General features: G+C 38.0%; 1 protein-coding gene across 1 annotated transcript in view; it reads right to left on the bottom strand.

Moving 5' to 3' along the window:
* Nucleotides 1-24,315, bottom strand: part of LOC306766290 (PTB domain-containing engulfment adapter protein 1) — a 127,406-nt gene extending 103,091 nt beyond the window's left edge. Inside the window, exon 1 of the mRNA XM_079253955.1 lies at nucleotides 24,194-24,315. The gene's annotated coding sequence lies outside the window, so the exon portion shown is untranslated. The remainder of the gene's footprint in view (nucleotides 1-24,193) is intronic.
* Between the last annotated feature and the right edge of the window lie 1,118 nt (nucleotides 24,316-25,433).

Genomic DNA, 25,433 nt, shown 5'->3' with positions numbered 1-25,433 from the left:
ATTTCACACCTTACACACTCAGCTAAATGCTTTCAAGTTACCTGATGTTGGAACGAGCCCTTTATGTGCATGAATGAAGCCTATGGATGGATGGATTTACAGTATAGACAGATATCCTTATGTATTCCTGGGTATTGTCACTCTGTCTAGTGAAGTTGTGTGTGTATGTGTGGGAAGGTCCGTTCAGTCAGGGGCAGTATGAAAGGAAAAGTATGTGAACACTAGTTCCTGAGAAAAATCACTGTTGCATTTATGGTTTTTTTGCAGCCAAGGGTTGTTGCCTTATTGTGGACAGTTGGGAGAAAATAAGGACTGCTTTGTAAAGGCAGCAGGCCAAGCTCAAACAGGCAACTATATTGAAGAAAAGAAGCCCAAAGATCTGCATCAGTTTCTGATATTTCCAGAAAAACCAGCCCAAAGTCGCTAATAACAAGCAGACTTGGCAACCCTGGTCTGTGGCTTCTTTTAAACACCTGCAGACTGATGATTTCTGGGATGCAGAAAAGATGGAGAGAGTCACAGAAGGAAACTGAGTTAATTGTAGAATGTGGAATATTGTGCCATTTGATGGACTGACGACATGTCTGGGGTGTACCTGCTTCTTGCCAACTGATTGCTCAGATAGGCTACTGTGAGAGCAGCTTACGGTGCCTGAGCCAAATGATCAAGGAAAACAAGATGAGAGTCCAACGGACTTAAGCTCCATCGGACCCCATGTGTTGAAGCTGCATCTGTTCCCTGTCCTGCAGCAGTTCATCGGAAAGAAAATCCATCTCTGTCCACAGATCTACTAATACAAACAACCAGACATTTCCATTTGAATATTTTCCTCTTACTGTTGAAATCTCACATCCCTCCAGTCAACACAAGTCACATTTTAAAGAACAATCCAGGAGGATAAAAGAAGAAAAACAAAATGGATTTCATTAAGTCCTTAATTTCTTGGCATTACATTTGATGAAAACATTTGTTTTAGACCCCACATTTATTATCTTATTGAAAGTGAAATTAGCTTTTCTCTTCAGAAATAAATCCTGCTCCTCTTGCAGTCATGGGAAACAGCTTGTTGCTGCCATCCTGATAACAGTGATCTCTTTACATGAATGTCTCTGTTCAGTCTCTACACCTGCTGGCTGTTGTCTGTCATGCAGCACTAGGATTTATTAGAGGTTTTAGACCCCTCACACACCAGTGCATCCTGTAGTTCTTGGCCAGTTGGTCATCATGTCCACGTCTAGACTTTTGCACTGGTATAACTTCATTTAGAAATCCATCATCGGCCTCCTGCCCACATATTTATCCTCCTAGATGTTGCACCCTCAGTGCAGCCACAGCTAACGTTCCCAGGAGTTCATTATTCCTACTGTCTCCTCTGTTCGTACAGAGCTTTCCAAAAACAAAGTTTCCTTTGCTGCTGACTTAACCTGGAACAGCAGAGGCTTTATTTGCTTGGGGAATTTCATGAAAAGTCACTTGAGAGGGCATCTTTATCAGCAGTCTGCTGCTGTTCTTAGTATTTTAATTGTTTTGATCTTTTTGGAATGAAAGATTAGTCAATATGAAAACAAAGAAATCCATATAAATGAAATTGGTTTTGTGAGGTGTAATTTATTCATTTTGCTTAATGATGCTATAATTCATCAAGTAAAAGTAGTAAAATATTCATACTGAGTAGTGAAATTGGCACTAACAGGGTAATCAGAGCCATGTTGTATAAGGAGCCGTAATTAGATTTCAGCTACGGATCGAATGCTGGACTCTGGAAATATGGCAGATCGTGTAAAGAAAATAAATTAGTCTAAGAAGTTGTTAATCAAAACACCCATATAAGTATTCATTCAGGCATCATTCCTTCATCGTTTCAAGACATAAAAAATTGGTTTTCTGCTTTGAGTCTTAAAGAAACTCCAGAAAAGCACAACTTTAAAGCACAATTGTTTGTGTCACAGTTTCTGCCAGTAAACAGCAATAATGTCGCAAAGAGTCTTAACTGAGACAGCCAGCATGTCCGAGACATAAAGAAGGTTTATGTGAGAGTCAACACCAGAAACAAAACAAAGTGAAAGCCTCGCTGTGTTTGCACAGAGAGGCGGCGATGTAATGAGGCCAAATAAATCTAATTAGTTTTAATGCGAATGATCTTTATGAGGGGGAAGCTTCCAGACTGATGATAAAATAAATAAATAAATAAATTGGAACTGAGAGTATTTACTCGAGACTGCAGACTTGGCAATGTCTACGACACATAAACAGGCATTGGGGCCTGTGACTGTGAGATATGCAGTCTACTTGGAGAATGAAGAGAGAAATCAGCCTCCTGACTAAGGTACTAAACAACACCAATAAAACACGCAACTCCCGCCAATTCATTTGCGAGCGGAAGATAATGCGGTCATGTTGTCTCAAGCGGATAAAGAAAATGCCAGCTGCAAAGAGCTCGGCCTGCCTTGAGAAATTAATGGTACTCATCAAGAAATAAAAGAGCCATAAAAACACTGTCCATTTCCAACACCAGCAAAATGGCTCCTTCATTTAAATGAGGATGCCTTGAACAAGTTGAGGATCTCATGGGGTTTTTGTTGTTTTCTTGTTTTCTTTTGTTTTTTCTATTTCATTTCATCGAAGGTGCTGGATCAGGAAGATGTGTGTCATAAAGCCCCGGCCAAATTGAACCACCGATCCAAACCATGTCCCTGCTGGATTTGCTGATAGTCATCAGCTTTTAATGCTGTTTGTCTGGTCCAAAGATTTTACACAAGATCTGTTGATGGTTTGATAAAATATAGATACTTTCATCCTCTGTATGCATCTTGCTGTGCTTTTCACTGATGTTACAAAGCAGATGTGAGGCAGAGGAGCCCTATTGTGTCGAACGTCAATGTGGTAGGAAAAATAAGACTGTGAATGCAAGTTCTCATGAATAAATATGCATAAAATGAATTATATGCCTGTCGACTGTAACTCTTTATCTTTCCAGCTGTGCTTTTCTGCATTTTTTTGTGTTATTACTAGGTAAAGGAGAAATCAGGGACAAAGAGGGAAAAAGTTCAGTGCAGTCATTCATTGCCACCCAGTTTCAACATTAAATCACAGCGTATTCACCCTATTCATAAAGTGCAAGGCCAAACTGGCCTGGTGTTTTGTTTTCTTGTGAACTCTAAATTTATATCAGAAGATTTTACTCTGCCCTTTGCCATCACAACTTAAAAAGAAGTAACCCATAAAGGTAAAAGTTCCTAACAATAATTCTTAAAAAATTAATACAACACATAAATACACAGAAAGAAAGTGTTTCTGCTGTGGTAAAATTGTGGAAGAAGTGAAATTAAATGGTTAAACTGAAGGGGTGTGGGGAATATGGCTGTTAATATCTGGAAGGGCAGGGGTTGTCATTGGGGGGGGGTGGGGTGCGGACCTCCCCTAACACAGCGGTAGGGCAGGTCACTGGATCCACTACCAGATGAAAACATGTTTATGTCAGGAAGAATTTTGGCCACTGAATGCCACTGTTGACTTAAAACCTGCTATGCCCATCTTTACCACTAGATGTCAGTACTAATTACAGACTGGACCTTTAACTTTTCAGTGAAGGTCTCGATTCATCAAGCATGTGGTTGCACTTCAGGTGACATCACAGCCTCATCATCAACCCCTTAATGTCTGAATTTATTCATAATTTAAAAAAAAAATAAAATAAAACAAAACAAATCTGGAAAAAATTAAACAAAATATGTTAAATTTATTATTAGATCACTGAGTTAAAATATAACAAGATCATTCTTGATTATTAATCTAGAATGTCATACATAAATAATAATGAATAAAATCAAATAAACACAAAAAACATTTAGCTTACTCATTTAGCATCAAACCACTTCTGGCCTTTGTTTTATTTCTTTTTGTCAAATTTTGTCAAAGTGGTTTGATGCTAAATGAGACACTAATTTTAGAAAAAGTGGTATAATGTACTTTTTTAAAGATTTCCTTTCCTTTTTTCCATGATTGTCCGACTCAGTTCTTCTTCATCTAGAAACCACACAGCATATTCGGAAGGCAATGTTATTATCTTTTTTTGGGTTTTTTTTTTTTAGTCAGCAGGTCACATGACAATTTTACAACTGGAAACACAGAGAAAAACATTGTATAGAAGTTTTTATTCCTGAAAATGACATCATAACACTTGCTGAATGAATTATAAACCTACATAATAACATCAATCTAATTAATAACAGCAATGTTTACCTAAATGTATTGTGAACTGTTATAGGATGACAGCCACAAAAAGAAAGGTAGAAGAAGAACAAAATCAGTGAAGCAGCTGTGTCCTGGGTGAAGGTGAGAGCAGAAAATCTGTAGGGAAAACACAACTTCAAAGCAATTCTTTCATTAGAAAGCTGAACAAAGTCAGCAGTCTTGACGCCTCATTACCAAATGCTGAAGACAGAAGTCTGTCTTCGGCCGTGTTCCCATACAGGACTCAAAGTTCCAACGGCTGGCACTAAAACAGGACAGTGAGTCCAATTTCACTCTGTTGTATTTCACTGTCTAGCTATAAGTTTTATTTGAGTAAGCATTCCAGTAATTTATTGTAGATCAATGCCAATATTAGCATCAGAAATACTCCAAACATAGGAAAAACGTTCCTTTGTTTAAGAGAAGCCAACTGATATACTGTGCTTAGGATCAGTCCTCTTGGACCTTGTCCACATCTACTGGCATCTCTTTCCTCTCTGTTGCACATTGACAAACGCTTGTGCCCTAACAGTTGGCAACACAATGTAGAAAAATGCCCCAGACACACAACTGGTACATACTGGTAGGGGCAGTACCGGTATGACCAGTACTGCCCCTACTGGTGACCTCCAGTATCACAACACATCTGGCATACATCAGACTTAATAAGTTGATTTTCCATTGATTTGAGTCAAATGTGTTGCAGTAGGGAAACTCCAAACACTTGCAGGACTGCGGCTCTCGAGGACCGGAGCTGCCCACCCCGGGGACAGACATTCAGTTGCAGACTGTGACCCTCACAGTCGATGTAACGCAAAAAAATCTAGCTTAAAATCTAGGTATATGACCTTAGCATTAACACTAAAGTTCATGTCTGCGGGTACTGCAGCCTGCCCTGTGTGATCCCTGGCCAGAACGTTATTTACATATTGATTACAAGTTAAGAACAATCAAACATCTTGTCACCTTTATGTCACTTTGCACGCCTTCCAGTCGGCTTTCAGATGCTTTGTTTTCCATTTTAATTGGTTTCCATGACCAGCTTTTATCTCAGCTGGTAAGAGTACGACTGCACTCATCCTGCACTGCAGAGTGGGGAAGTTACTCTTCAACTAAGCTGCCACAAGGTCTTGATCACACACAGAGTTCTAGGAAAACAAATTTAGTCTTGGCCGTATAATAAGCATCCCAGCGTGGACGTGGAATTGTTGAGTATAGTGGTAGAGGTTAACAACTTTGTCTTTACCAGTAATGTCTATGAGATCAGCACAAACGCATGAAAAACCAGCAAACAGATTCAACATTCGGTCCACACACATGCTGTGTCTATTTATAGCTCCCATCATGATCAAATTTTGATAGCTGAGTGCTAATTGTGAGAAGCCATGTTTCTCATCCCATTAGCTGATCTGGTACAAAGACAGGCACTCATTCATGAGGAAATTGAATTGCAGAGACTTTCATTAATCAAAATGGACAACCTTACTCTCGAATCAACTACGGCAAGCGGTCCTCATTGACATTCAGCTGTGACTGAGCCCACAGTGACACAAAAACATGCCCCAGTCGTGGGCTAACACAAATACACAGTTACAGGAGGGAAAAGTGGAACTCACAGAAGTGAACCGCCTATTAAAAGCTAAACATTGTGACGGTTCAGAGTCAGACGGAGACAGAAAAAGAGCACATAGAGACAAAGACGAAGACCAGACTAAATCCAATCAGTGGTTGTTATTTGCCTCAGATCAGAGGAAGTCGACGTTCGCAGTGTGAGAGCAATAACGTAATGAGGCTGATGCCAGCTTTCTTCTCATCAGCTCATCCGCTCGATTGTCCCCAATCACCAGCTTCCCCTCATCTCTGTTGTGCCTTACAAGCTCAGCCTTACAACCTGACCTCTCCTCAAAGACATTTCATCCAAATGTCAACAGACAACAGGTGTTTGTGAATACAAAGACCCATTCTGGCTTTTCTTAGAAATCTTTTCATGTGTCAGCATTAAAAGGGGTCACAGTGAGAGATTAGACACTGATTCTGGCTTTGGAGATAAATCTCAATAACTGATACTTCTTTGATTTAACTTACAAGCTTAAAACCAAATTTAACTTAAATAGATGTTATTTATTTCCATTCAGAATGCATCATTTGCGTCGCTGTGAAATGCTGGAAAATTAAATCAAGTCAAAACAGTTTTCTGTAAAAGATATAATTTGTTTGTTTCATGACCTGACAGAGTTTGCTCAGTTGTCATGGAGATCTCATCATCTCCAACTTCAATCTGGCGGAAGATTCAGACATTTTCATCAAGTGGACAGAAATTCATTCTTTATCTTTTCCCATCTGGATGCTTCTCTACTAGGTGGCTGAGAAAACTTCAGACCATCATATTGTAGAGAAATATTTCCCAAACTGGTGGTCTCAATTCGAAAGAGGGTCACAAGATTGTAAAAAATATAGACTGCATTGATCAAACTAGAAAAGCACTTGAATATTTGAATAGCCCAGAAGTAGCTCATATCCACCCATATTGTAAAGAATCCTTCTAAAAATAACCTTTATACAAAGATGGACAAGAAATTATCAAGATCGTTGCATATAATGAACTATCCTTTTCCAAAATATCACGAACAAACGTAAATTTCTGGAAAAGCACAAGTATAATTTCAACAATATGTAGCCTAAATTATGCTTTATTTAATTGTATTCATACCATGCTCAGTGAGAATACTAATGCCATCTAGTGTGCATTATTTTCATATACACACACACATAATTCGGCAAGTTAAATCACGGTTACATCACTCCATTACGGGCGCCACTATAGCAACACTTTAATCAGCTACTTCATATCAGCTGGCTTTTGACAGGTGAAAAAGAGAAATTTATGATTACCTGACAACGATTGTTTAATATAAAAAGTACATCAGGGCCAACATGTATACTGTGCAGGACCATGGTGTAAATGGATAAAATAACTAAGAAACGTGCATTACATGGTTTTAATGCACACTTTATAGTGTTCCAGATTCTGTGTCATGCATTGTGTACTGCACAGTCCAAGTTGTTTAATATTACATATTTGTATAATATTTTTATTCATTTGATTTCTTCATCATATATAATGTATATATTTGAAATTAAACAATTTTAGATTTTGATAAAATATACATGTACAGTATAAACTAAGCAATTTAATGATCCTTAAATATTCATAACTTTACATTTATATTTTCTAGATGGTTTGCATTTTTCAACGATTCATTTTTAATTTTTTACTTTATAGGCATATCTATCTATACATATATATATATATATATATATATATATATATATATATATATATATATATATATATATATATAGATAGATAGATAGATAGATAGATAGATAGATAGATATAGATATATTCAATCATTTTAGATATTCAGTCACTCTTGCAATACAATTTCCACATCACAATGGATGAATTAGATCACCAAACATTGAATTCCAAGTTTCTGAAAATAAAAAGTTCTGTATTTTATATAATGGTCAGTCACATCTATTTAGTCAGAAAGATAAAAACTTTTTCCTTTCTCATGAACCCCCTGGAGTGTCTCCAAGTACCCCGAGGGGTATGTGTACCGGTGTCAGAGAAACACTGCTTTAGAGTCTCCAACATGTTCAACTTATGTACACAAAGTCTGAAAAAAGTTTTATTTAATTTTCCTTCAAATTCTTGAATGATTCTTTTGCCTCCAAAGAAAAATAAAATAAACCCAGTAGGAAGGGATTTCTTGAGTCACTGGGCAGTTTATGAAAGCTCTACTGAATCATGAGGAATTACATTAAATCCTAACAGTTTGGCAACAAGCAGAGCTTATACATGTCTCTGTCAGACTGTGGCAGCTCCTGGGCTGGCTCAGTCACTGCCAAACTCTCAAACCAGTTTGCTTTTTGACAGCCCAACAACTGGCCGTGGGCCAATGGAAATGTTTCCAGAACAGTACAAACTGCAGCCAGAGCGTGAAGCAGGATTATTATCATCAACAAAACCAGTAAAACATCATGAATGCCATTTATACAGAAATAAATAAAAAAGTCAATCAATAAATAAATAAAGAGACAATAAGTTCATTTACCATTTAGTTTATCAGTCATAGAAAACACATTCAGTTTTTCAGCTCTGTATTTTCCAAGAATAAGTGATGATATAATGGTCTGTTACTAGTGGTTTCCAAGAATCTGTGGTGAGAAACAACTTCTATACAACTGTTCATCTCACCTACAACATCACAGTTTCTGGAGTCTTATGCTGGTGGGTTTTCTTAGCAGGATAGTAAACTCAGTCCCAAATAATTCAATCGAACTGTGATAAAATTAAGCAAAACTAAAGTGGATCTATATAAGAGCCAACTGTTTGTTGATTTCTGTATGGATGCTTTGCTCTAAAATGATGGCATACTGGTTGTATACATGTGTTCTGCTAGCTTAATCTGTTGAGGGTATAACTGGATTTTCACTTTCTTCTATTCACACAGAACTTATCACAAGTTTTTGTCTTTGTCTCCTTGTTTCTCATATTTCTACACCATTAACCCTTTCCTGCATAGAGCCCTATAGTGGACACCTATTTACAAGCTTTTTTCTTGCATAATCATTAATGCGGATGGTATTTTTTGTAAATAAACCACTTATGTCATGGTTTGGAGTTTTTGTGTCTTAGTTTTGGTCTTATTTTGTAGTTTTTTTCTGTTAATTTCTCTTGTGTCTTGTTTCCTGGTTAGCCTTGTCCTTTGTTCATTAGTTCACCTGTTCTCTTTAGTTCATTCACATCACCTGTGTCTCATTTTGTTCAGAGTATTTATACCCTTAGTTTATGTTCTCCTGTGTGGGTTCATTGTGTTAAGTTTCCCCTGTGGTTCTTGCTTGACTCTGCACCCTGCCCTCTACTCTGCATTTGGGTCCACACCTCAGCAACCCTCATCATGACAACTTCAGTGGATGCTAGTGTGTCATCAAATATGTTTTCACTCACTGAAGAATAAATACATATATGATATAATTGAACATAACGTAATTATGCAGGTTTGTCTTTTCACTAAATGAAAAGAAAATGAAACATCTATATTTTATAGATGATTTACATAATATTATGATTATATATTATTTTACAAAACATTTTATAGAACACATGAAAATAAATCATGGTAAATTCTAAATATCACTAAGAAAAAAAATGTATCATTGCATATGACTGTAGAGGTTAAATACTGTATTTTAAAAAAAATGTTGCATTGTTTTTTATTAATTCATGCATGAAAGGGTTACAGAAGCATTACAGAACTTAGATAAACTTTCTCAATGACAAAACCCTAACCATGGCTAACTCCACCATGGCTAGCTTGCATCCAAGCTGTACTTTCAGTTCTAGACATTAAAAGTCAGTTATCTATTGACTATTATCTCCGTCTGTTTCTCACATTTCCTCTCCTTCCTTAAATGATGTCACTTTTGATAAATCGGCCACTGTGTGTGTTCAAACACACGTGTGTGTTGATGTCAGCTAGGTAGGATAAAGTGAAATTCACTGACAGAGACGGCTGCAGAAATGTATTTAAAATGTCACTGTCAAAGTGGGTCAGAGGTTTAGTCTTCTCACAGCGCCTAGCAATCGCGATGTCTGCATCTGCCACCCCCCGTTTTCAAGAAAGGTTTGGTATATTAATACACTGTAAAAAAAATACTCGGATTTTTTTTTTTGGTTCACAGCTTTTTCCTGTATTTTCAAAATAAAGAAATTTTACTAAAAATAGATTATACAATTATATGTGTAACATGAAAACCTGTAACATAATAAAATTCCAAAAATGGAATATAATTTATTTTCACATTAAATACTGTTAAAATACTTTTTTTTAAAAATGTATTGAAATTTCCCTTAAATGTCTTTTTTAACTGGTTAAACTAAATTTAAGTACAACACTGTCAATACTGTTGTTATATAGTGAGTTTGCATTCTTACAATGAAAAAAAATGCTATGGTAAAGAGGTGGATTTGAAGCCAACGGATTTGAGACTATGTTCAAGCAAAGTTACAACTTCAATATTTTATGTGTTTATGTGTTTATACATTGAAAATCCAAAATAAAATTAAATACCTCACGTGAAAAAAAAAAAAAAAAAGGTATAAACTGTATTTTTCTATTATTAAAATTTTTACTAAAACTTTTTCCTGTTTTGTCAGAGTATTTTGTTTAATGGTTGCAGTTTTACAGTCTTTACACTGGTGTGAACAAAAACTGTTGATTGATATAAATAGCTATACTTAACATAAACAATCCTCATCAATCCCTTTATATGAAGGTGAAATTTAACTTTTTACATACTTCTGCAGAAAATCAATTTCAAGCCTTCTTTCACATGCAAGACGGGTGTGAAATGAAGGCATATTAGGGCACATTCACATCAGCATTTTTTTATTTAAATCCTAGTTTATTTGTTTGCAAAGTCTGCGTCATTTAGAGAAGTGTAAATGCACCAAACAAATTTTGATTCGGATCAAAGAAGCAGACGACAAAATCCCTAAAAAGTCCCTTTCTGCATTTGACTTAGTATTGCATTGTGAGTAAAGATGGTAAGGGTCCTCTCCATCGTCTTTAGTTCAAACTGCACCGGTTGTTGCAGTGCATTTCTGCAGTTTACTTGCATAAGACAAAATAAAAAACCCAAAACAGCCATAGTTTTGTCTCCATGTTTAGCTTACAAGTGGAGGAAACAGAGTTTTCTTCTGCAAGCAGGTCTTTTTCTCTCTTTTGCTGAATACTAGTGCAGCGCCACCGTTGGTGAGAATGGGGAAATATTATTCTAATGGTTTGGCTGGTTTGACCGAAGTGCAACATGAACCCGATCTCGGTCTGCAGGAATACATCCCTCTAAACTGAGCCGAGTCCTCAATCGGAGTCTCGTGGACTAACATGATGTGAATGCACCCTTAGTCCCAGATAAAGTTATATAAGAGAAAGGCCTGGTGTATGTCACTTCTGTCTAATCAGCATTTTTTATTGCAAACTAGGTTTAAAAAGGCATTACAAAGCAACTGTGCTTGTATCAGCAGTTGTGAATGGCTTTGTGACATTTGACAATGTTTCAAATGTCTGAAGACGGAGTGCCAAGTTGCTCAGATGGTTGAGTGGACACCCTGTGTGGATGTGATGTACTTCAGCAGCCAGCTCAGGTCTGACTTCCAAGTCTCAACACAATTCAGTTTTCTGAATGTCACCTCTTTTCTCTGCCAGTTTTCCTGTCAGTCTGCAACGAATGATTAAAGCAAACAAGAGAAAAGAAACTTTAAATCCTTCTAAATGTCCAAAGAATTTGATTGTGCTAATAAATCAAATCAGAACTGAGTAATGTATTTTTAAACTGATATAATACTTAAAAATATTCCTACTTAAACGGAATAACTTTTCTACCACATTTATGCATCATCATTTAAAAGTAAGCAGGTCCGTACTCATTCATCCTCAGATGAACAACAGCACACGTTGTACTGTGTTCTTATTCAACAAAAACTAAAGCAAAATGCTAAAAGATGTGTGAAAAATCAGACATTTTGTCTGTTCAGGTCTAAAAAAAAAAAGCCAAAGAGGAAAGACATCAATAACGTTCTAAGAGACATAAAAGTTGCTGCTCATTAGCTAAAGTAGTAATGGTTATGAACAAAGGGAAAAGATCCAAAAGAGACATCAATCTTTAAAGATTGATGTCACACACACACCCACACACCCCAGTTAGACAATGTTCATACAATACTTACAGAAGAATTTCTAAAAACTCTGACTCCGGGCCTCAGTTTGCTTGTAAGGTGTTATAATTAGCGAATATGCAGTTGGGTAATAATGGTTAATCGGAAAGGTTTTGGCTTAGTTCTCATTAAATAAAACTAAAACGGTATAAGAGACTAAGTAGCGACGACATTTAAACCAGTGACAGTTTCTTAATGACTTATGGGAAGCCAGCTCAATTCATAAAGACCTTACCTCACAACCGACATAGCTCAAAGGATTTATTGTTAATGTCCCAGTAGGAGACACTTTATGACACATCAGATAGTCCTCGTCTGACCTGACTGGTCAGACACGACAGGACTGGTGGACTATCATAAAGTTGTCCATCTCAGGGTGAATTAAAGATTTATAAAGGACCAGATAAGGATTTATGTTAACAACAGAACTGACAGAAAATCTACTTTTCTTTTACCCTCCACATAACTAAACAAAAAGTGCTTTCCATTGGATGACTTTGGATATTTCTCCACATTTCCTGCATACCTTTCATATTACTAACCATCAGATTGAAACTTCACAAACCCAAAGTAGGAAAAAAGAAACCAATTTAGTCATCCTTTTTGTTTACACAGAAACCAGTAAAAACACATCACAACATTGGGAGGAGTAATGCTCGGCAAATTGGCTAACTGGACAGAAGGAGGCACTAAACACTGATCTGCTGAGACACCTTAGGACACAAATGGGAAGTATTTTACAGAAAAGCTATTTCCATCTGGTCTGTAATGTGGCATCCCAGAAGCAAGGCCAATGAGATGGTTCATTTATCATGCTGAAAGTTTTCATTAGAACCAGCACCTTATTTCCATTCACTAATTACGCCGACTGATTTACCCTTGGCTCCTTTGACTTTTCAGGGGAGAATATACAACGCTTGTAAATAGTCTGTCTTAACAAAAAATAAATAAAAAGAGAGAGAAAATATTTATGAAACAGGCTTCTGTAATTTAGGTTTTATCATTCTTAATGAGGCACTGCCAGATTTTCACACACGTCTTATCAGTGTGTGTGTGAGTTGCGTGTTAATATCATGGTATGCTGATCTAGTTATCTTGTTTTGAGGTCTTAATTTGAGTTTGACGAATGCTTCATAAGAACCACAACAACGGTGAAAGCTGTGGTGCCAGCATTTTGTTTTTGAAGCTGTGATCTGGAGATCAGGTGATAACGTCATTCTTGTCTTTATCTTCAGGAACTGGCAAAATGATATCCACAGATAACTGTCACATGCTGTTTTCTCCGGATCAAAAGATGGTCAAGGTGAGCTTAAAAAGGAGCAGGTAACTAATTTACTTGTAATTATTGCAATTGTTAAGACCTTCATGTGTGATTCTGTTTACTTTCTGGTCATGGCTTCTCTGAATTCCGACAAAGACTTTGTTTTACCATATTTTCATAAATAATTACATCATTATCACAAGGAAATTGTTGGTTTTTTCGGTATCATCATATTTTCTGTTATCTGAAGAAAACATTCTCATTACTCTGAGAAAAAGAAGGAATTTATCTCAAAATAAAAAATCATGAAAAATGTTTTTTCCAAACACTGTTGCTCTCAACTTCTGAAGAATCACACACTCTTGTTAGAGAAAAATCTCACTTTGAAGCAGGAGATAAGAAACGTATAAAAGCGTTATTCTACTCAGCCATTCTGACCATCTGTCCTCCACAGAGGCTCACTGTATCATACTTACAAGACTGACGACAATATCAAATAAACATTCAAATGGCATTAAAAAAAGTTTTCCTTCTGACACAAGCAAAGCTAGAAGATGTAGCAGAACATGGTGAGAAGAAGCCGGGAGATGTATCTGTTGTCTGGAAATGTTTCGTTTTAAAAAGCCAAACATGGACCAAACAACTAATGCAAATGTTTCTGAGATAAAGTTAACACAAGCTGTGTTGCCATTACATTTTATTACAAAATAAAAGCAATATTTCTAAGTTTTGACAAACAACATTAGCAATTTGCAGATATTACTAATGAAGTGTGTTTAGCGCATGAGCCTGAGTTCTCGTCCGACTGACGAATTGCTGCTTAGGCGAGGTAGCCACGTAGCGTTAAACGGTTTTCTATTTGCTGTGGAGAATTTGCTACGGCTTTTCAAAGCTTTTCTCCCTTGTTTTCTTTTTCTAAACCTCCGAAATTGGCTGTTGTTTGTTCCACACCACGCCATTTTTACTGGAAATGAACAGGTCACGACACCCTATGTCATGTTCAGGGACACGTAAATGCAAAGGAGTGTTACACTTTTGCAATGTATTTCTACATTGAAAAATCTTAAAAACCACCTTATGAGAGCATAAAAAATGTTTCAAGTTTTTTTTTAAATGTAGGTTTTTCTATTAGCATTTTTTTTTTTATTGTGACATTTAGTTTTTGCACAGTGTGATTGAAACTTACTTAGCTTCAGACATTCTTGTATGTTTACAGCTAAGAGCAGCACCCTCCACCTCCTCCAGTAAAACTGAAGATACAGCAGTAATTCTTCTCTTTATCAGTGGAAATTTTGGTTAATGCTCTTTCATGCAAGGAAAATAAAATATATGATAAGATACGTCCTTTTTATCATCCAACCTGGCGTTAACAGAAAAACCACATGTGCTCCACATGTTAACCACATGTGAAAACAAGTGATTTTGGAACCGTTTCATGTGATCCACATGTAAAGTACATGTGGATCATATGTTCATGCACATGTGAACCACATAAGGTGAACTTTACAGCATTTCATGCAATTCCACATGTCAACTACATGTGAAGCACATGATTCTTCATTTGAGCTTCACATGTGAATCAGACCTTTTACAAATGCAGTTCACAGTGTTTTTGTCATTGCTCATGTTTCAGGTGTTTCCCGGTGTGATTTATAATGTTTTTATGTGAAACATGTGAAAAACACGTGAAAAACACCACGGTAAGCCACAGTTCTGGATCTGTACGAGTGTGTAACTCTAGTGTTTTTCTGACCCTCTTCATTTCCCTCCACAGCCCCCGTAAAGTGTTGAAGAACAATGCCAACACCTACCACCCATACTGCAGAAAACTAGTCACCTTAATTGTTGAAGCTGAATGCTCACACCCACAGAGAAGATGAAGAGTCGTGAGCCACGACCAGAATGCTGCAGCACTTCTCTGATTAGCTCTGTTGGCTCTTTTATAATAATTTATGCTGCAGAAAGTAGAACAAAAATATTATTTTCAAACATCAAAGCACCGAATGTGAAATTCATTGTCATAATGACAGAGACTTGAGCTATATGCATTTTTCCTTCTCTTTGTAGGTCTTAATATACTCCCAGTGATCCATCATTTCAACAAGGAACAACAATTATACCAGGAATGGGGCCTCTATTAAACCAAACAATGCCTCTCATCAAGAAAAGGCAAAGTGAGACAAAGAGCGTCTGAAAAACAGGCAGAGGCACAAACACAAGGCTCCCTCTGCTGTCAAATCCCATGATTAATTAACATGTATCATAACAGCTCAGAGGATTAATTCAATCCCAGCGATGGGTCCAAAAGCTTTGACATTTGTGAGAGTCAGCCGCCAAGTGATATAAAAATATCAATTATCTTTACTATAGCAAGTAATGGGAAATTCAATATAAGTGCTTAGTTTGGATTCCAGCTGCAGAGGTCAGGCTGGATGAGGAGAACTGCAGGTTTCTGACTGTGAAAAGGGCAGAAGTCCTTCCAGCTTTCCAGCAGCGTGACAGCAAACAGCTCTAGGTGAAAAGATGAACTTGTTGTAATGGAGTTTGTGGTGACAGTGAGGGATTGGGAGCATGGGCGGATAGTAATGACGTTATCAGTCTCTGTGTGATTGTGAACTGATAAATGAAGTGTCTGCTGAGCATTCAGAGGCCGGGAGAAGAGCGGGAAGCCTGCGTGTTGTCAACATTGCAGGAACAATAAGCAGATTTCTTTAACTAGCCTCCCTAATGTGCGGCGCTGCAGTCATTTCTCAGATGAGACAGATAATCTGTGTGAACATTATGCTCCAATCAGTGCTGCAACATATTCTGCAACAACAAAACAAGGAAACTCATGTTTCCTTCGCAGTAGATTGTAATAAACCTAAATGTCATTAACTATGCATATCCTAATGTTCTCATAATTATCCTGGTTTTTCTAACATAGCTGGGACCTGAATAGCAACATATAGAGGAATTATTGTTCCGAGAACGAATCTGAGCATGAAGGTTTTGCTCGCTGAGAGCCCCACAAGCCATCTTATACACTGTGCAACGCTCCTTTCTTTGTGTTTGTTACCAGAAATCAGACTTTAGTGCAGTCTTTTGCTTTTGAGCAATAGCTTTTCAGGCATCCAGAATAGGCTTGCAATGGTTGTTTTTGGCAGCCTTTTGAAATAATTTTAAATCCAGTCTTTATTTTGGTCCATTTTCTCTGGAATGTGTTTTCTGACTTTAACCTTAGACACTTTGTTACAAGCAGCCAGTTGCAAAGACACAGAACTTATTTCCTTTTCTTTAGTTAAAGGTCAGAAATATTCTGACTAAAACCCAGTTTTGCAGTCATAACATAATATTTTTTCACCCTCACCTAGCTATATGTCAAATATCATGGTGCATAACCACGCGGTGTGCAGCATGCCCTCAAAAGTTTGGGAAACCGTGACAAGTAGATGGTTTATCAGGTAGCCCTGATAAAATATGTAGAAAAAGTTTAAGGTGCCTGAGGGCACGTTCACGCTGCTGGTGGTCCGCTTTTGATGGGCCGCGGTCTGCTTCCAGAAATAGTACAATTCATTTGGTGCAGTATGAACCCCAACCGCAGTCTGATGCAAACTCTGGTCAACTTGAAGGGGTCTCGGTTCACTTGCAAACAAACTCTTTAGCAACAAAACAAAAAGAGATGTCTGCCAAGTCCAATAAAGCATCAAAAAGAAGGAAGTGATGTAGGTTATTGTTTGGGTGGGAGGAAAAACAAAACCAACAGCATGTGTTCATTTGCTGCAGTGTCCATTAACTGGACAAAAATGTAGGAACCACAAGACCAGAGTCCTGCATAGGTCTAATTTTAGGACCTGAAGCCACCTGAATCCATTACAATGACCAAACCCCCCCCCCACCCGTTGATATAACCTGTGAACCGACTTGCATCTTAACAAACCAAGTAACTGTAAATACACCCCCGTCCCTCCTTCATTACATTACTTTTATTTATTTGTTCTTATATTTCATGTCATTAATGCTTTGTCATTGTTGTCTTGTATAATTTAAAAAAAAGAGAAGACATCAAGACAGTACATATATGTGATGGTTTATTGTAAGCGCAACCTTATCTTGAGATTTTTTAGCCTAATATCAGTTCAGTTCAGGCTGCTTTGTGGCGTAGTGGTTAGTGTAACATTTGTAATTTACAGTAATGGACTAGGAAATTGAAATCCAATTGAGCAGTATAAGAAGTTGGTTCTTTAAGGAGCCCAAGATGTAAATAAACAAAACAAAAACCAGTTTTCACAGTGTATTGCCCAAAACAAACAATTAAACAGGCAATTACAAAAATCTTTCCGCAATCAATATGTCCTTGTTTAACTTTACCAATATTTACCAAGAATGATATCCTACTACAGAGGTAGATCTGGTTTTAGCTGGCCATTTTCAGTTGAATAGGAAGGTGCAGAAGACTCAATTACTAACAGTCCCGACAAAAACACACACAAAACAAATTACCTAAAGAGGTCCAAAAGAAAAGAAAAAAAACAACAAATGAACAACTGTATAAAAGAAACAAATCCTCACATGTACAAGATGTGCACAAAAATATAAATACGTATTATCGATTACTTTCAATATCTTATGTGTAGCTATGAAATGCTAACCATTGATTGGTTCATTTATTTTATATTAGTTCAGAAAACAAACCAAAAACATAGACCTCAAGTGCACTTTTTATATGTTTCATAATTCCATATCTCAAGCTTCAGGCATATTCTTCAAAGTAAATTATCAAAACAGCCAAGCAGATCTTTAAAGTTGTGCAACAATAAAAAGCCTAAGTTACACATACTTTTTTTTTATTTCAAATAAATAAAAGCACAGGTCCACTTTAGCACAGCACTTTTTCAACACACACATTTTGTGCAATTGTGCAATAATATTTCCAATGAAAAGGCTTTGACTTAAAACTTTAGCACAAGTAAATAAGAATGTATGATTACCATAAGGCAGTGGATCAGTAAATGGACATGGAAGTCACGCCACAAACAAAAGGGTAATAATGTACACTCGGTTTTTGTGTAAACCACTATCCACCTAATCAACTGAGTTCAACAACTCACAACTGAAAATAAGTCCAGGGTGAGCAGGAAACTGGTGATTGGTGAACGTAGTCAGCGTTTGGCGACATGTCAGATTACATGAGAAAGTCACCATGTTACGAGGCATGCTTACCCAAGCATGCCACAGCCACGGTGGTGTGTGGAAAAGTGACTCATCACTAGTGTGACACCGGAAGTTAAATCACAAAGCTGCTGCAGCACAGGAAGCTGACCCGCCAAAATAAAGCAGCCCCTACATGATCAATGGGTTACATTAGGTCCAAAGACATGCATGTTAGGTTAATTGCTTACTTTAAGTTGTCCCTCAGCGTGAGTGTGTGTATGTGTGTATGTTTGTTTGTCTCTGTGTTGGCCCTGTGATAGACTGGTCACCTGTCCAGGTGTACCCTCCTTCTCACCCAAAGATTGCTGGAAGAGACTCCAGCTTCCCACATCTCTGAACTGGACTAAATGGTTGAGAAAATGGATGGACGATTGAATCAATTCAATTCAGCTTTATTTGAATTGCGCCATTTAACAACGTCATCTCAGGGTCCTCTATAGGCAAATCAGTGCCATCCAATTCATAATGAATGCCAAATTAAGGAAAACCAACAGATTTTGACTTGGATCCAATCCCCATTCTGAGCTGCACGAGGCAACAGTGGAAAGGAAAAACCTCCTTTTTAACGAGAAGGAAAAACCTCTGGTAGAATCCGGCTTGGGAAGGCCAGCCATCTGCTTCATCTGTCACTAAACCGCACGACCACATTCCTACAGTCGGTTATTTTACTATCTGGGGGTTTTATTCATTTGACTGGGTAAATGCTGCATAAAGCAGATATCCTCCACCATCCCTGGGATCAGCTGTGAACCCAATATCTCACTGCCTGCACTGGTTGCATAATGGCAAGTATTGTCCTCACAATAAGTGCAAGGCTTCACAACAAAGGCAATGCTGGTGCTTGTCCACTTGTCATGTCCACAGCAATAATAAAGAGAAGAAGGAAGACAGAACAACCCCGCAACCAGTCTGCACTGAAAAAATTTCTACCTGCATGACCTTTAACCCATGTCATTTATATGTAGAAAACTGTTTTGTGGGCGTATCGCCTGGCAGCGATCTCAACTATGAGACATTGTCCAGGCGGTTTGGGACGCTTGGCTCTTAAGTGCAGTTTGATCACAAACCAAACCAAAGGAAGGTGCAAAATCTCTCAGAAATTCCCCTCCAGTCAGACTGCCCTGCTGTCAATACTTCCCAAAAGTTGTTTCAGCTTGTCCCTCTGACAGGGAGCGAATCCTCGCACAGGAGAATCGGCACAAGTTTTACGCTGAACACTCTTCCTGACCTTCAGCATTTATCTGGGCTTTAGAGAAGAACCATGTCCCTCTCAGGGCTGCAGCAGCGTAGGGGAGCAGGACTCAAACAGCAGACCAGCAGGTCACAAGACAAGCAGTTCTACCATCAGAGCCACTGCCCAAAATACCTCCTAAAAGTGATAGAAAAAGGCTTCAAATCCAGCTAAGTCTTTACACAGGACTGAGAGATGCACCTGCACTGTAAGATGAGGTATACCAAATAACACCAGAACTGGACGGAAAAAATGAGTCTGATGGAGGGTTAAATCCTCCCCGGTACCCAGATCTCAACATTACTGAAGCAGTGTAGCATCATCTGGACAGAGAAGGAAGCAAAATTCGGAAACATCAATAAAAAAAAAAACTTTGGAAAGTCCTTTAAGAAGTCTACAGGACAGTGTCACCCTGCAACACCATGTGAGTAGTTTCTGATAGTTTCTGAGACCTACTGCATCCTCCCGTTATGTTCAACCTGATACTTGTCTTCTGCCCCCTGGCGGATACAGTTTCACTACAATAATTCTGACATAACCCAGTCATAAACAGCACGTATTTTTCTTTCAATTTTATTGAACAACCAAATGAAGACTTCAGATTTGTATTACAAAAGATTCTTGGCATGATAACTTGGGTTAGACGATAAAAAGGTTAAAGAAACTCCATGACAGCTTGTCCAGGACGGTTCAGGCTGTGTGAATTACTATGGGTAGAAGAAAAACATCAAATGTTAAATCCATCAAGCAGCAGAAGTGGAGGATTCATTTCAGGATGTATTTTCTGTACGTTACCTGATGACATGCTAACTAGGGCTGTGACAAAATGCTTTAGTCCCGATTCGATTCCAATTTTTTGGGTGCCAATTTGATTTAAATTGCGATTCCCACAATTCTTCGATATTGCTGATTTTTGCAAATTAAAAACTAAAATGGACAAAACTGTTTTTTTTTGCTTGTCATTTTACTTGATTTAAATTCGGAAAAAAACAGCACAGTAGCCAGACCATCCTTCTGCTATAATGGCCAAAAAGACAAGTAAAAAGATCAATAAAAAAAAAATAAAAATGACTACAAAATTTTTAATTATTATTAATTATTTAATTATTTTTATATTTGAAAAAAAAATATAACAAATAAAAAAAAAAGGATTTTAAAATTGTAAGAAAAAAATCCCAATATTCAAATTTTTTATTTGATTTTCCCACCCCTAATGTTAACATCACGCAAAGTCAGCAACTTGCATTCACAAGATGGCCGAGTGAAAAAACTGTCTAGTCTAAATTAAACACTAACCTCTAAGGCAGCATTTTGATTTAGTTCTGGGGAATTTTGGAAGCATGACAAATAAAAGAAATCATGTTTTATGCTTCCAGCAGGAGAAGCTGCAGTTTCTGCCAAACAAAGGTCAAACAAGTTATTTTAAGTTTCATCCCTGCTTGAAGTGCGCAAAATGTGACGTTACCATCTCCAATTAAAATCAACAGCTTTCGTGAGTTATGGCTTTTATGTTTATTATATCAATAAAACAGGTGTATAATAAAATAATGATAGATTATAAAAATACTTGACTTGACAGTACCAAATGATCACACAACAGATGTATCAGCACCCATCTCTCCCCTCTGCATCATTACAAAATTATGCAGTTTTTAAAACCGTCATTTTTTTGTAAAAAAGCTGTTTTTCCATTAATGTTCACACGTGTTTCACTAAATCTCTGAACATATTTCCTGTTTAGCAACATTGAAGGAAGTCAGGACTTGCAGGAGACTGTTTGCATGGAGAAGCAGAATATTACTGTTTCATCATTTAAACGACTTTAACAAAGAAGATGCATATTGTTTGCTGGTGGATCCCCGTCTACAGGTCTTCTGGTCTGTTCTCTTCTACATGATGCTTCATTTGTTTTTATTAAAGAGCAGATGTGGACTGCAGGCAGGTCAGTCAAGCACACACACTCTGTGTCTATGTGTTACAAGTTGTACATCATACAAGATGAGGTCTTGTAGTGCTAAAACAGTTTTTCCTTATGGCAAAGGCGTTTCCATGGTGATAGCTTTTGTTTGGCAAAAGGTCCAACACCTGCTGCACCTTCGGCTTGGACGCTCCTAACCTAGATTATATTTGCCACTCAGAACCACTTCTTTTTTTTTTTTCATTTTCTTTGTTTTTTTTTGCTTGTTTTTGCAAAAACAGACAAAAATGTGAGGTCACGATGAGATAAGCTCATGTCCAGAGGATCAGAAGATGCTACACTGTGCTCATAAAGGGATGGACGTGGTCAGCAGCAGGACTCAGGTGGGCTGTGGGGGTTAAACCATGTCATGTGTGGGTGTGCACGGTGTATAAAATTATATGAAGAACTAAATTTGTAAAGTAATATGGAGGAGACTCCAAAAAGAAAAGCTACTGATGTTTCAGTCGCTAATGGGTGGATTCTAATAAATAAAACTAAAATAAAGTATTGGTACTAAAGGAACCAAAGTGGGAGAAGAAGCTATCCTACACATCATTTCACCACCAGCAGCTTGAAGCATTGATCCAAGGCAAAACTCTGATCCTACCATGTGAATGTGGAGCTGAACTGGAGACTCATCAGACCAGCAACGTTTCTCCATCTTCTATTGTCCACTTCTGGTGAGTCTGTGTGAATTGTAGCCTCAGTTTCCTGTTCTTACTGACAGGAGGGAACCCGCTGTGGTCTTCTGCTGCTGGAGACCATCTGCTTCCAGGTTGGACATGTTCTGTGTTCAGACATGATGTTCTGCAATTCGTGATTGGAACCAGTGATTACTGGACTTCCTGTTGTTTTTCCATTATCTCCAACCAGTCTGTCCATTGACAGACTGATGTCAACAATTTTGGTCCAGACAACTGCTGCTGGCTGGATAGTTTCTCTTTTTCAGACCGTTCTCTTCCTCAACAACTAATGAAGTGGACGGTGAAAATGATCATGACTAATATTGTGGTGTAAGTTTGAAAAATATAATAAATATAGAGGGGAACATAAAAGAAAATATGCTGCAAAGATAATCACTAATCGCTGAACCACAGGAGGATGTCTCTCAATGGCAAATTAGTTTTATCAGATATTTTCATTTGAATTTTTCTGCATCTTAAATGTGAACAATTCCGCCAAAATGCAATTAAATGTGCATTTATGGTATTTATAAATCAGCAAGCACAAAATGGAAAAATATTTTAAGAAATATATTTTTAAAAACCATGTCAGTCTAAATCTTCATGCTGAGTAAACGCTCCAACTTCCCTTAACAGAGTAAATCTCGGAGCAGACGGCCAGACTACTGAAGCTGAATCAGACTTGGTCATTAAACCTACATGACTTTTATTTAAACTCAGCTTTAAATCAGATCACCATGACCACACTCAGTCTCTAGTCCCGGCAGATTGTTGTCCTCATCAGCAGTTTGCAGAAGCCTGAGGTGGAATTAATGCAAAATCTTTACAGGACACGTTATGAAGATAATCAGTTAGCAATAACAGATTAAACACACACACACACACACACACACACAGAACAAATGTTGGCACCAGCTTCAACCACTCCTACCAAAAACTATTTCACAACAACAGAAAACGGGGACCCTTCAGCCATGAAATGAAAAGTGTGTCACAGAAACCAGTAACACACACCACACACACACACACACACACACACACACACGCACGCACGCACGCACACACACACACACACACACACACTTGTCAGTGTCCATGTTAGCAGGAATGGGAACATAATCCCTCCTTCAGATGTTGCATCCCTAACTTTACCTATGACATGTATGACATGTATATTTACAGTTAATAACATGTCATCTGCAGTTTGCACCTGCAGGAAATGTGACAGAACAAAGATGACGCCGTCTCCATGTTCACGCGCTCTGTGACAAAACAAGGCGACATTATAAACATATCTGCAGCTCGGAGATAAACTCTGAATCACTAAATAGTTTTCCCTTTTCTCAGTTTTAGATCAAATATTTCATCTGAAGAAGACGATAATACTTCTGGATTTACTTTCAGAAGAACAAACCGTCTGAATGTGCAGATATAGGACTGTACATTATAACCCTGACAGCGCCACACAGAGCCAGAGCTCAGCTGACGCGCGCGTGCACGGACATACAAGAGAATGCGCGAGCACTTGTTCGACCGTAAAGAGAAGAACTCGCTGTGGAAGTCCACCTTGCGTGGACTTGCGCAACAAAGTTTCTCGTTATGTTCTGGGGTGACCTGAATTCAGACCCAAAAGAAAAAATGTCCTAATTTCCTGAAGAAACGCGACATAAAGCGTGTTTCAAACAGCCAGAAGCAACGGTGTCAACTTGTTACAGATGGCAGGCGAGCTGGCCGCAGCGCGGCACGATGGTTGCCCGCAACAGGGGAAGTCAGGCAGCCAACTTCAAACAAGCAGTGTGGGAATCTCAGCAAGGCTAAAAGAAAGCAGGAGAGCACCTGCACTTACACTCAGCAGCGGCGGAGAGGTCCAGAAGTGTCCCGGAGAAAAGACGCCCACACGGTCCTCAGCGCTCCACAGTCCGAGCTCCACATCCAGCGGTCTCATTCCCTCTCCTCCTCTCCCTCAGCTCGCCTCCACAGCTGCTGGATAAGTTTGCTGACGTCAACAAGCTCTCGGTCTCAGAAAAAAAAAAAAAAAAAAAAAAGCTCTGTGGTCTCAACCCGAATAATACGTGGAAAGGGGGGAAGGGAGGGGAAGAAGCCCGGAAAGAAGCGTGGAGGCGGGCGGCGTATTAAAGGCTGCTAACGCAGGACAATGGCCCTATTAGAGAGGGAAAAGTACGTGTCGTGTCTTCAAAAAGCTTGAACTTCCGTGGATATTTTAAGATATAGGCTAGCTATTTTAAGGATGAATACCATGAGCTAAATATATGATAAGCAGCAGCTGTATGGCATTTAGTCACTCTCTCAATAATAATAATAAAAAAAGAACTATAGACAAAGTTGGCAAAAGTCAACTTAAGAGACGTTTCAAATTAAAAAAAACAACCAAAAACAAAAACACGTCAAATAAATAAGTAAATAATCATTAAACAGGATGTTTAGCCACGTCGGCTCAAAGTGGGCTATTTGAGTCGGCCATATCTCCAACTTAGTGAATTTATTGTTTGATCTAAAAGGGGACAAAAAATTACACAAATATAAATTTAAACATGGTCACATTCATAATTATTATTATTATAATTATATATCAGATAAACTTAATAATTATCAATAATTAAAGAAAAAGACATTAAATGGTTGTGAGATTTCAAGCAAAATGAACTGATCAGCAACACTTGGCTTGGATTTACTGGTACCAGATAGCTAACCGAAAGTGTCAGTAGCCTACCGCCCACTCCTATTGCATATGAGCCACTGGGGCACACTAACATGTTAGTTACCGCCAAAGGACCGCCTTTAACCTAACAACATGGTTTCAAACAGTCTGTCTTTAGAGTCGGAATTTAAACGTAATTTCAAGCCGATAGCATTTGTTGCTAAAAGGAGAGGAAATACAAAAGCAGACAAATACATGGACACCTCCACACTTGTTTATTGGTTAGCAAACACAGGATAAAACGTTATCTTGTAAGCTAGCTCACAAGCTAAACCTTTCTACAGACAGGTGCAAACACTATGGGATACCAGGGGGTAAAACCACGAATAGTAATTATGGGACTGGCTTTTATCCTGGATGGGAATGT

This window comes from Telmatherina bonti (assembly GCF_933228915.1).
Source record: "Telmatherina bonti genome assembly, chromosome: 15".
Classification (NCBI taxonomy): Eukaryota; Metazoa; Chordata; class Actinopteri; order Atheriniformes; family Telmatherinidae; genus Telmatherina; species Telmatherina bonti.
Note: the sequence above shows the minus strand (reverse complement) of the source record. Positions and strands in the feature narration are given on the sequence as shown.